A 10,074-nucleotide genomic window follows, 5' to 3' on the forward strand; every position below is an offset into this window, starting at 1 on the left:
TCAACTTTTAGATCTGGTCTATCCTTTTCCATCACTATTTTAAAACGAATAGAATTATGGTCGCTGGCCCCAAAGTGCTCCCCCACTGACACCTCAGTCACCTGCCCTGCCTTATTTCCCAAGAGTAGGTCAAGTTTTGCACCTTCTCTAGTAGGTACATCCACATACTGAATCAGAAAATTGTCTTGCACACACTTAAGAAATTCCTCTCCATCTAAACCTTTGACACTCTGGCAGTCCCAGTCTATGTTTGGAAAGTTAAAATCCCCTATCATAACCACCCTATTATTCTTACAGATAGCTAAGATCGCCTTACAAGCTTGTTTCTCAATTTCCCTCTGACTACTGGGGGGTCTATAATACAATCTCAATAATGTGATCATCCCTTTCTTATTTCTCAGTTCCACCCAAATAACTTCCCTGGATGTATTTCCGGGAATATCCTCCCTCAACGTATCTGTAATGCTATCCCTTATCAAAATGCCACTCCCCCTCCTCTCTTGCCTCCCTTTCTATCCTTCCTTTTGTATTTGTATCCTGGAACATTAAGCTGACAGGTCCTGCCCATCCCTGAGCCATGTTTCTGTCATTACTATGATACCCCAGTCCCATGTTCCTAAGCATGTCCTGAGTTCATCTGCCTTCCCGTGGACAGGATGGACCGAAGGGTCTGTCTCCATGCTGTACATCTCTATGACTCTATGAGTGTTGAACTCGATGTTGAGTCCAGAAGGTTGCAGGGTCACCAAGGAGAACATGGGATGTTGTTCTTCCAGCTTGTGCTCAGTTTCTCTGGAGCACCGCAGCAAGCCTGAGGCAGCGATGTTGGCCAGGGGAACGGAACGGTGTGTTAAAGAGGCAGGCAACCAGAAGCTCAGGGACTTTTCCTTTTGCAGACAAGATGTAGGTGTTCTACAAAGCGGTCACCCAGTCTACACTTCGTTTCCCCAACGTAGGGGAGACCACATTGTAAGCAGCTGTGGATGAGAGTGTGGCAAGTGCAGGGAAAGGGCTGCAATCCCCTAGAAGGTGCGTTTGGGCCCTTGGGTACCGAGGAGAAAGGAAGCAAATGGGCAGGAGTTACATCATTTGCGATTGTAGGGGAAGGTGCCGTGGGGCTTTGGATGGGGGGTGTTGGGAACGAAAGGAGGAGTGAGCCAAGGTGTCCCTGAGGGGAATGGTCCTTGTGGAAGGCTGACAAGGAAGGGGAGGGGAATATGTATCTGGTGGTGGCAACTTGCTGGAGGTGGTGGAAATGGTGGCTAATAGTCCTCCTGGATGCAGACACCATCTTGCACCACCTCCACAATGATCAATGACTAAGGACTTCAGGAAGAAGTGAGTGTCTTGCTCTCTGGGAACTGAAGACCATAATCCAGGTGAAGAACAAGATCGCTCTCCTTTAACTCTTTTATTTTGCTGAGTTTTCACACTGAAGGATGTTTGACTGACGGTCAAGAACCAACCAATGATTTTCCAATTGACCTCAGATAGACACAACGCGTAAAATCACGAGAAATTGGAGCAGAGTTGGCCATTCGGCCCATCGAGTGAGCTCCACCATTCGATAAGATTGGATCGTGGCCTCAACTCCATTTTCCTCCCCTCCCTGATTCTCAAAACCTGTCCAGCTTAACCTTGAAGATATTCAATTACCCAATCACCAGTGGTCACCAGAGATAAGCCTTTGAGAGACAAGTGATCCTCTAAGAGATGGGATATCTCTTCAGGGTAAACCAGAAAACCGTTGTTAGAATCCCTACAGTGTGGAAACAGGGCCATTTGGTCCATCGAGTCCATACCGGCCCTCTGAAGAGCAACCCACTCGGACTCAGCCCTCTACCTTACCCTATCCTTGTGACTCTGCATTTTCCATGGTTAATCCAACTAGCTTGCACACTTTGGGGTGATTAAGCACAGCCAATCCACCCTAACCTGCGGCAGGAAACCGGAGCACCTGGACAGACATGCGGAGAATGTGCAAACTCCACACATTCAGTCGCCCGAGAGTGGAATCGAACCCAGGTCCCTGGCACCATGAGGCAGCAGTGCTAACCACTGAGCCATCATGCCAGCCAGTTATTGCTCTTAAACTGTCATCTTAACCAGTCAATTGTCTGTAATGTTCTGTGTTCTATGGTCAAAGGAAGAATAAGAGTTAACACAAGAATTTTGTGGCAAAGACGGTCCCTGTAGACAGTCAGCCCACGCACAGAGTGCCAGCTAATGTGGGAAATCAATTGGTCACTTGAGGGTCTCAACTGATCTCTAGGCAGGCGAACCCACTCCGTCTTCCAGTCGCTTTGCTGGTGGAATGAAGCTGATGGGATCTCTCTCTTGCCTTTTTATCCCAGAGTGGGGAAAAACAAACCTGGAAATGTATCTAATACAAGCAGCAACCGCTGGAGAAACGCAGCAGGTCAGTGGAGAGACAGAGAGAGAGGTACAGGAGGATGGGCACTCCCTCATCGCGTGAAGCCCTTGGGAGGAGATGCTTCTCCCCGGCTGACGTGACTGGGAACATTCCGGAAGATGGCCCGTTCCTGTTCTGTGGAACTCCTTAAACTCCCTTGTTCCAGACTGCCCCGAGACAGGGACCATCCTCTCAGCATCCACCCCGTCAGGTCACCTCAGGATCTTACCTGTTTCCGTAAGGTTCATAGGAATGAGGAGAAGGTGCAGGTGCAGCCTGAGCTGCTGAGTTTCTCCAGCAATTTCAGCTTTGTTTTGTTTCAGATCTCCAGCGTCCACAGTTCTTTATGGTTATTTTGGAAATGGTCACCCTGGAGTTCCAATGGATGAGTTGGACTAGGAAGCATCAGTCGCAAATTGTTAATTCCATTATGTCTTTTCTTCTGACACAGGCATATGTTTCTTGACAGTGTTTTCCGTAGCTGCCTGTTCATTTTCTGTGACTCATTGACAAGGACGTCTAGACCCTACAGAATGCAAACATTACTCGATCCCTAACCAAATCTATTGTTTCTTTGCTACAACCATTGCATAAGAAAGCAAAGCTACATTTACATAGTCACCTTTCGCTTGATTGGTCCTCCCTCCACTTCCTTCAGCATCTGCTCCCTCCCCCACCGACGCTCTTAGTAGCAGCAGCATGTACCACCTACAAGATGCACTGCAGCAACTCAACAAGGTTCCTTAGACAGCAAGCCCATGACCACTTCCATCTAGAAGGTCAAAGGCGTCAGGTACATGGGACCACTGTCCCCTGCAAGTCCCCCTCCACTCACCATCCTGACCTGGAAATATGTCACCGCTCCTTCACTGTTGCTGGGTCAAAATCCCGGAATTCTCTTCCCATCGGCATTGACTGCTTACCTACAGCACACGGCCTGCAGCTATCCAAGTGTGCAGCTCACCCCCCACTTTCTCAAAGGGGAATTTGGGACAGGCAAGATATGCTGGCCCAGCCAGTGACAACAACAACCCATGAATAAACCAGAAGAAAAATCGATAAGTATTCTTAAGCCGTTCATTTTTACCTTCTGATGTCATTGCGTTGATAAATCTGTCATTTATTTCACCACGAAGTGGACAAGTTACAAAGTATTTGTTGACTGTCTCTGTCATTTCTTCATTCCCATTATAATTCCTTGTGTCCCTGCCCTAAGGGACTGATGTATGCTCTCACTAATCTTCTCTTTTTTTACATTCTTCCTGTAACATTTACAATTTCTTTTATCCCTTTATCTAGTTTACTTTCATATTGGTTTTCTCTTCCTTTCGCGATTTCTTTGTCATCCTTTGTTGAACTTTAGAATTGGCTCACTCCCTGGCTCTGTTGCAGTGTAAGCCTGTTCCTTTGTTCGAACCCTGACTAAGTCTTCCCTGGTTAGCAATGTTTGAGATGCTGTTCCTTCACGAAATCAATAATTGTTGCAAATAATACATTAAAGTTTGTCTCTGTGAAAAAGAGGGAAGTATAAAGGGAAGATTGCAAGGAATGACCCAAAGGATTCTTGGTTGAAGAATTGGAATCCTCAAGAAAGACTGTATCAAACATTAGCCCTTGCAGGGGAAGTGTGCTGACTGTGTAGTCAAACTTCATTGGGAGCTTAGAAGAATGGGGCTGCTGGGGGCTCAGTGGTTAGCACTGCTGCCTCATGGTGCCAGGGACCCAGGTTCGATTCCAGCCTCGGGCGACTGTCTGTGTGGAGTTTGCACATTCTCCCCATGTCTGTGTGGGTTTCCTCCGACAATGCAAAGATGGGTGGATGAGTCATTGGAAATTGTCTGTAGTGTTCCAGGGACATGCAGACTAGGAAGCTAGGGAGCTAGGTCTTGCTGGGGTGCTCTATGGAGGGATGGTGCAGACTGAATGGGTCAAGTGGCTTCTTGCAACACAGTAGGGATTCGGTGAATGGCCCGCTTGAGGAACGCACTGCCACAGAAAGCGGTTGAGGCTAAAACATTGAATACTCCCATGAAGGAGCTAAGTATAGTTCTTAAGAGGGATCAAAGGGTATGGGAATGCTGCAAGCATGACCAGGGGATGGCTATATTGAATGGCGGAGTAGCCTTGAAGGGACGAATGGCCTACTCCTGCTTCTCATTCCTACGAGCCTTACGCAAACAGATAAGATCCTGTGGTGACCTGACGGGGTGGATGCTGAGAGGATGGTCCCTGTCTCGGGGCAGTCTGGAACAAAGGAGCTTAAGGAGTTCCCTCGAACAGGAACAGGCCATCTTCCGGAATGTTCCCAGTCACGTCAGCCGGGGAGAAGCATCTCCTCCCAAGGGCTTCAGGCGATGAGGGAGTGCCCATCTTCCTGCCCATTTCCTGGCTGATCTGTCTAGGTATGTGCCACCGTGTCCTGAGTATAAGAGGGAAGAATGCCAGGGGCTGTGAGCTGTGTGCAGGCAAGACGGGTTAGCCGTGGGAAATGCAGGGTCAAAGGGACAGGGTGGTGGAGTGGGGGTGGGGTGAGTTTGGGAGCAATGCTCTTTGGAGGCTCAGTGCAGACCCGAGGAGCCCAATGGCCCCCTTCCATACTGTAACGATTCTATCATTCTGTCTGGGTGGTGGGCCTTTCAGGGTTGAATAGCTGGAACGCTGTGGCATCAGCCAGAGATGGGGGTGAGGTTGGAGGTTTGGGATACTGGCAGTGATAGGGTGGGAGGTGTGTCCTTGACAACACAACTATGGCCTGGCCTCTATAACCAAATTCTGGGAACTGAGTTCCCTGGTCACCTACTCCCAGCCAATTCAGTGTGTAGGGGTCAAACATTTACCTTTGGAAACACAATCTCTTTCTCTCCCTATTGACGACCGAGACTAAGGTCAGGTAGACAGATTACAATGCTGAGGCCCTCCATTTTGGTGAGAATAACAGCAAAAGGAACTATTGTTTAAATGGAGAGAGATCGCAGTGTGTTGCTGTGCAGAGGGACCAGGGAGTCCTTGTACATGGATCACAAAACATTACCCATTCCCTTTTACCTTCTGTTGTCATTACATTGACTTTTCTTTCATTTATCTCACCATGAAATGGACAAGTTACAAAGTATTTGTTGAATGTCTCTGTTGCTTCTTCATTTCCGTTATAATTCCTTGCAGGTGCAGCAGATAATTAAGGAGGCAAATGGAATATTGTCCTTTGTTGCTAGAAGGATGGAGTTTTAAAACAGGGAGGTTAGGCTGTAGCTGTACAGGGTATTGGTGAGGCCACACCTGGAATACTGTGTACAGTTTTAGTCTCCTTCCTTGAGAAAGGATGTACTGGCCCTGGAGGGGCTGCAAGAGGAGGTTTACTGGGTTGGTTCCAGAGCTGGGAGGGTTGACTTATGAGGAAAGACTGAGTAAACTGGGATCATATTCATGGAATTTAGAAGAATGAGGGGGAATCTTACAGAAACATAGAAACTTATGAAGGGAATAGATAAGGTGGAAGCAGGGAGGTTATTTCCACTGACGGGTGAAACTAGAACCAAGGGGCATAGCCACAAAATAAGGAGGGAGCAGATTTCGGATTGAGCTGAGGGGAAACGTCTTCACTCAGAGGGTTGTGAATCTGTGTAATTCCCTGCCCAGTGAAGCAGTTGGGGCTTCCTCGTTGAATGTTTTTAAAGCAACGATAGATTTTTGAACAGTAAAGGGATTAAGGGTGAGTGGGCAGATAAGTGGAGCTGAGTCCACGATAAAGATCAGGCATGACCTTATTGAATGGTGGGGCAGGCTGGAGGGACCAGATGGCCTCCTTTGCTCCTAAATCCTCTGTTTCTATAAGAATTCAGTCTCTCTGATCTGCCTCCATTTGTAAGTCCTGTACTTTGCAGCAATTCCTGTCCAAGGCTCTTCAGTCAGCTCCTACACCTGGTGTAAATCTGCCCTGAGAGCAGGGGATGGGTTACCTTTAAGACAAACAACCTATCTGGGCACCATGCCAACGTATCCTGCACCCGGTGCCCGCTGCTGAACATACTGCCAAAGCAGCAGATAATGCAATGGTGACTGACTGGCTTCCTCAACCAATGTGGGGCAGTCACGCAAACCCCTGCGCCCAATACTGCGGCTGGTCGAACTGTCCCTTCGAGTCTAGACCAGACACAGAACATGTGAAGGCTTAAGATCCATTACAATCTTTGAATGTCATTGACAATCTGGGTATGAGTAATTTCAGTAATGCTATATAATTTGTTAATGACGTCACGATAATTGCCCGGGGAATAAATGCTCAGACCATTTGAAGGGGATCTGGATTCATTAAATGGTAGATGGATTTTTAATGCAGGTAAAGACTTGCCTTTGTGCAGAGCCCACTTTGTATAATGTCCCTTAGAAACAGCTCAACACATTGATCGATTTGAAAGCTGTGATATCAAAGGAAGTGCATGAGGCCATTCAACACGTCAAGTCTGGTCTGTTGTTTTCAGGAGATTAATTCCACTCACCATCCATCACTCTGCGTCCCACCCAACTAGTAAAATCCGTTGCTATAGGTCTGGGAAATGACAGGCAGCAACTTTGAGGCAGTTCGAATCCTTTGGATGGAAAAGTGAATTCATTCTTATTTGGCCCAGCTTAGACTTTAAGATATGCCCTTTGCTTCTAGACCCCCTCACGAGAAGAAATTGCTAATTCATCTGCGCAATGTGGGTGTCACCGGCTGGGCTCGCCTTCATTGCCCGTCCCTTGTTGCCCCCTTGAGAAGGTGGGGGTGAGCTGCCTTCTTGAACCGCTGCAGTCCACCTGCTGTGGGTTGACCCACAATGCCCTCAGGGAGGGAATTCCAGGATTTTGACCCAGCGACTCTGAAGGAACGGCAATATATTTCCAAGTCAGGATGGTAAGTGGCTCAGAGGGAAACTTGCAGGGGGTGGTGTTCTCATGTTTCTGCTGATCTTGTCCTTCTAGACGGAAGTGGTCATGGATTCAGAATGTGCTGTCTAAGGATCTCTGGCGAATTTCCACAGTGCATCTTGTAGATGGTACACGCTGCTGCTACTGAGCATCGGTGGTGGGGGGAGGGGATGCTTGTGGATGTGGTGCCAGTCGAGCGGGGGCTGCTTTGTCCTGGATGGTGTCGAGCGTCTTGAGTGTTGTTGGAGCTGCCCCCATCCGGGGCAAGTGGGGAGTGTTCCCTCACCCTCCTGACTTGTGCCTTGTAGATGGTGGGCAGGCTTTGGGGAGTCAGGAGGGGAGTTACTCAGAGGATTCCCAGCCTCTGACCTGCTCTTGTATCCACTGTGTTTATGTGGTGAGTCCATTTGAGTTGCTGGTCAACGGTAACCCCCAGGATGTTGATAGTGGGGGATTCAGTGATGGTAACAACATTGAATGTCGGGGGGCAGTGGTTAGATGGTCTGTTATTGGTGATGGTCATAGCCTGGCACTTGTGTGGCATGAATGTTACTTGCCACTTGTCAGCCCAAGCCTGGATAATGTCCAGATTTTGTTGGGTGGACTGCTTCTGTGTGCCCTGTCAGTACATCAAAACGTAGCAAATTGGAACAGGAGCAGACCGGGCGCCCTCTTGAGGCTGCTCTGTCACTCATTAAAATCCTGGCTGATCTTCCATTTCAACTCAATTTTCTTGCACTTTGGTTGGCTTTTCCATCTACAGCATACAGTCATGGGCACCTCGTTATAGGAAACACCCGAATGCATTGGACAGCATGCGGAAGGGATTTCCAAGCATGGTCCCAGGGATGAGGAACTTCAATGATGAGGGCAGATTGAAGAAAGTTGGAAAGACATTCTGGCACTGGTGACAGTCTGGAGAAGGTTCACTAGACTGCCACCAGGTATGGAAGAACTGTCTAATGAGGGGAGCTTGGGCTTGTACTCATTGGGATGAGAAGTGACCTCATTGAAACGTGTAAGATCCTTTGATGACTTTACAGGGTAGACATGGAGATGTCGTCCCCCCTTATGGGAGAGTCTGGGACCAGAGGGCATAACCTCACAATAAGGGGTTGCCAATTTAAGACAGAGATGAGGAGGAATTTCTCCTCTCAGAGGGGAGGAGTGTATCTGTGGAGTTCTCAGCTACTCTGGGCTGGGGTTGGTTAGCTCAGTTGCCTGGGCAGCTGGTTCGTGATGGGGGAAAGTGAGGACTGCAGAGGCTGGAGATCAGAGTCAAAAAGTGTGGCGCTGGAAAAGCACAGCTGGTCAGGTACATCCGATGAGCAGAAGAATCGACGTGGGGGGGGGAGGAATGTGGGGGCGGGGGTTGGCTCCAATGGGTGCTGAGGGATAAATGGGAGGGGGGTGGGGCTGTGGAGAAAGGGGAAGGTGCCTGACCAGCTGTGCTTTTCCTGCACCATACTTTATGACTTTATGACTCACTTTCTCCCAGTGGATTATAACCTCACTACAAATCCTCTTCCAAGGATGCCCACCTTGAATCGCGGTTAAAAATCACACGACACCAGGTTATGGTCTAACAGGTTTAATTGGAAGCACTAACTTTCAGAGCATTGCTCCTTCATCAGCTGGTTGTGGCGTATAAGACCATACGACACAGAATTTATAGCAAAAGTTCACTGTGTAAAGTTTATACTTGCAGAGTTAATTGTACTTGGCTTAAAAACTGCATGAATGCATGTAAGATTCTGTCAATTAATTTTTTTAAGATTAGAATCAGTCTAAACATTATGGCACAGACAGCCTCACACAGGGGAGCTCACACCTTCAATACATTATCTGGGCTGACAGACACCAATTGTTAAAGTTCATTTGAGAATGTAACTTTTAAAAAAAGTTTTGCGATTTACATATGGAAGAACTGAAACCAACATGGTCATTCTAAAAGATGAGAGACTTAACAAACAATTTTTCAATATATAATTTCAGTTACATCACTTTTGCTATAAAATCTGTGTCTTACGATTTTATACTCCACAACCAGCTGATGAAGGAGCAGTGCCAACCACTGTGCCAGTCATGTCTCCAAGTCTGGTACTACTCTGTTCTGTCACTCAATCCTTTTAGTATTCTCCTTCCAAGGGAGGTAAGCATTTCCAACATTCGTTGACCGTCCCTAATTGCCCTTGAACGGAATGGCTTTCTCAACCATTTCATTTGGGTCTGGAGTCACGTGTAGGCCAGACTGGGTAAGGAAGGCAGACTGCATTGCCTCAAGGGCATGAGTGAACCTGGTGGGATTTTGTGAATATCATGTCATGGTCCTTAAAGAGATTGAATGAAATGTAAAGTTCTGTCTGCGTTGGTGCGATGGGAATCCTTGCCTCCAGAACATAAGCCTGAGCCTGTGGTTTGTTGGACACCCCTTAACCTACAGGGTGATAGGGCAAGGTCCATGTCTTCAGCCTCACCACCTGGGAGCAAGCAATCCATCACTGGGCCCACCTCCCCAACTGACCCCACCCCTCGCCTACCACTGAACCCAACCACGTCCCCCATCACTTCCAGAACATAAGCCTGAGCCTGTGGTTTGTTGGACACCCCTTAACCTACAGGGTGATAGGGCAAGGTCCATGTCTTCAGCCTCACCACCTGGGAGCAAGCAATCCATCACTGGGCCCACCTCCCCAACTGACCCCACCCCTCGCCTACCACTGAACCCAACCACGTCCCCCATCACTAAACCCAAC

The sequence above is a fragment of the Chiloscyllium plagiosum genome, chromosome 41 (genome assembly GCF_004010195.1).
Source record: "Chiloscyllium plagiosum isolate BGI_BamShark_2017 chromosome 41, ASM401019v2, whole genome shotgun sequence".
Lineage (NCBI taxonomy): Eukaryota > Metazoa > Chordata > Chondrichthyes > Orectolobiformes > Hemiscylliidae > Chiloscyllium > Chiloscyllium plagiosum.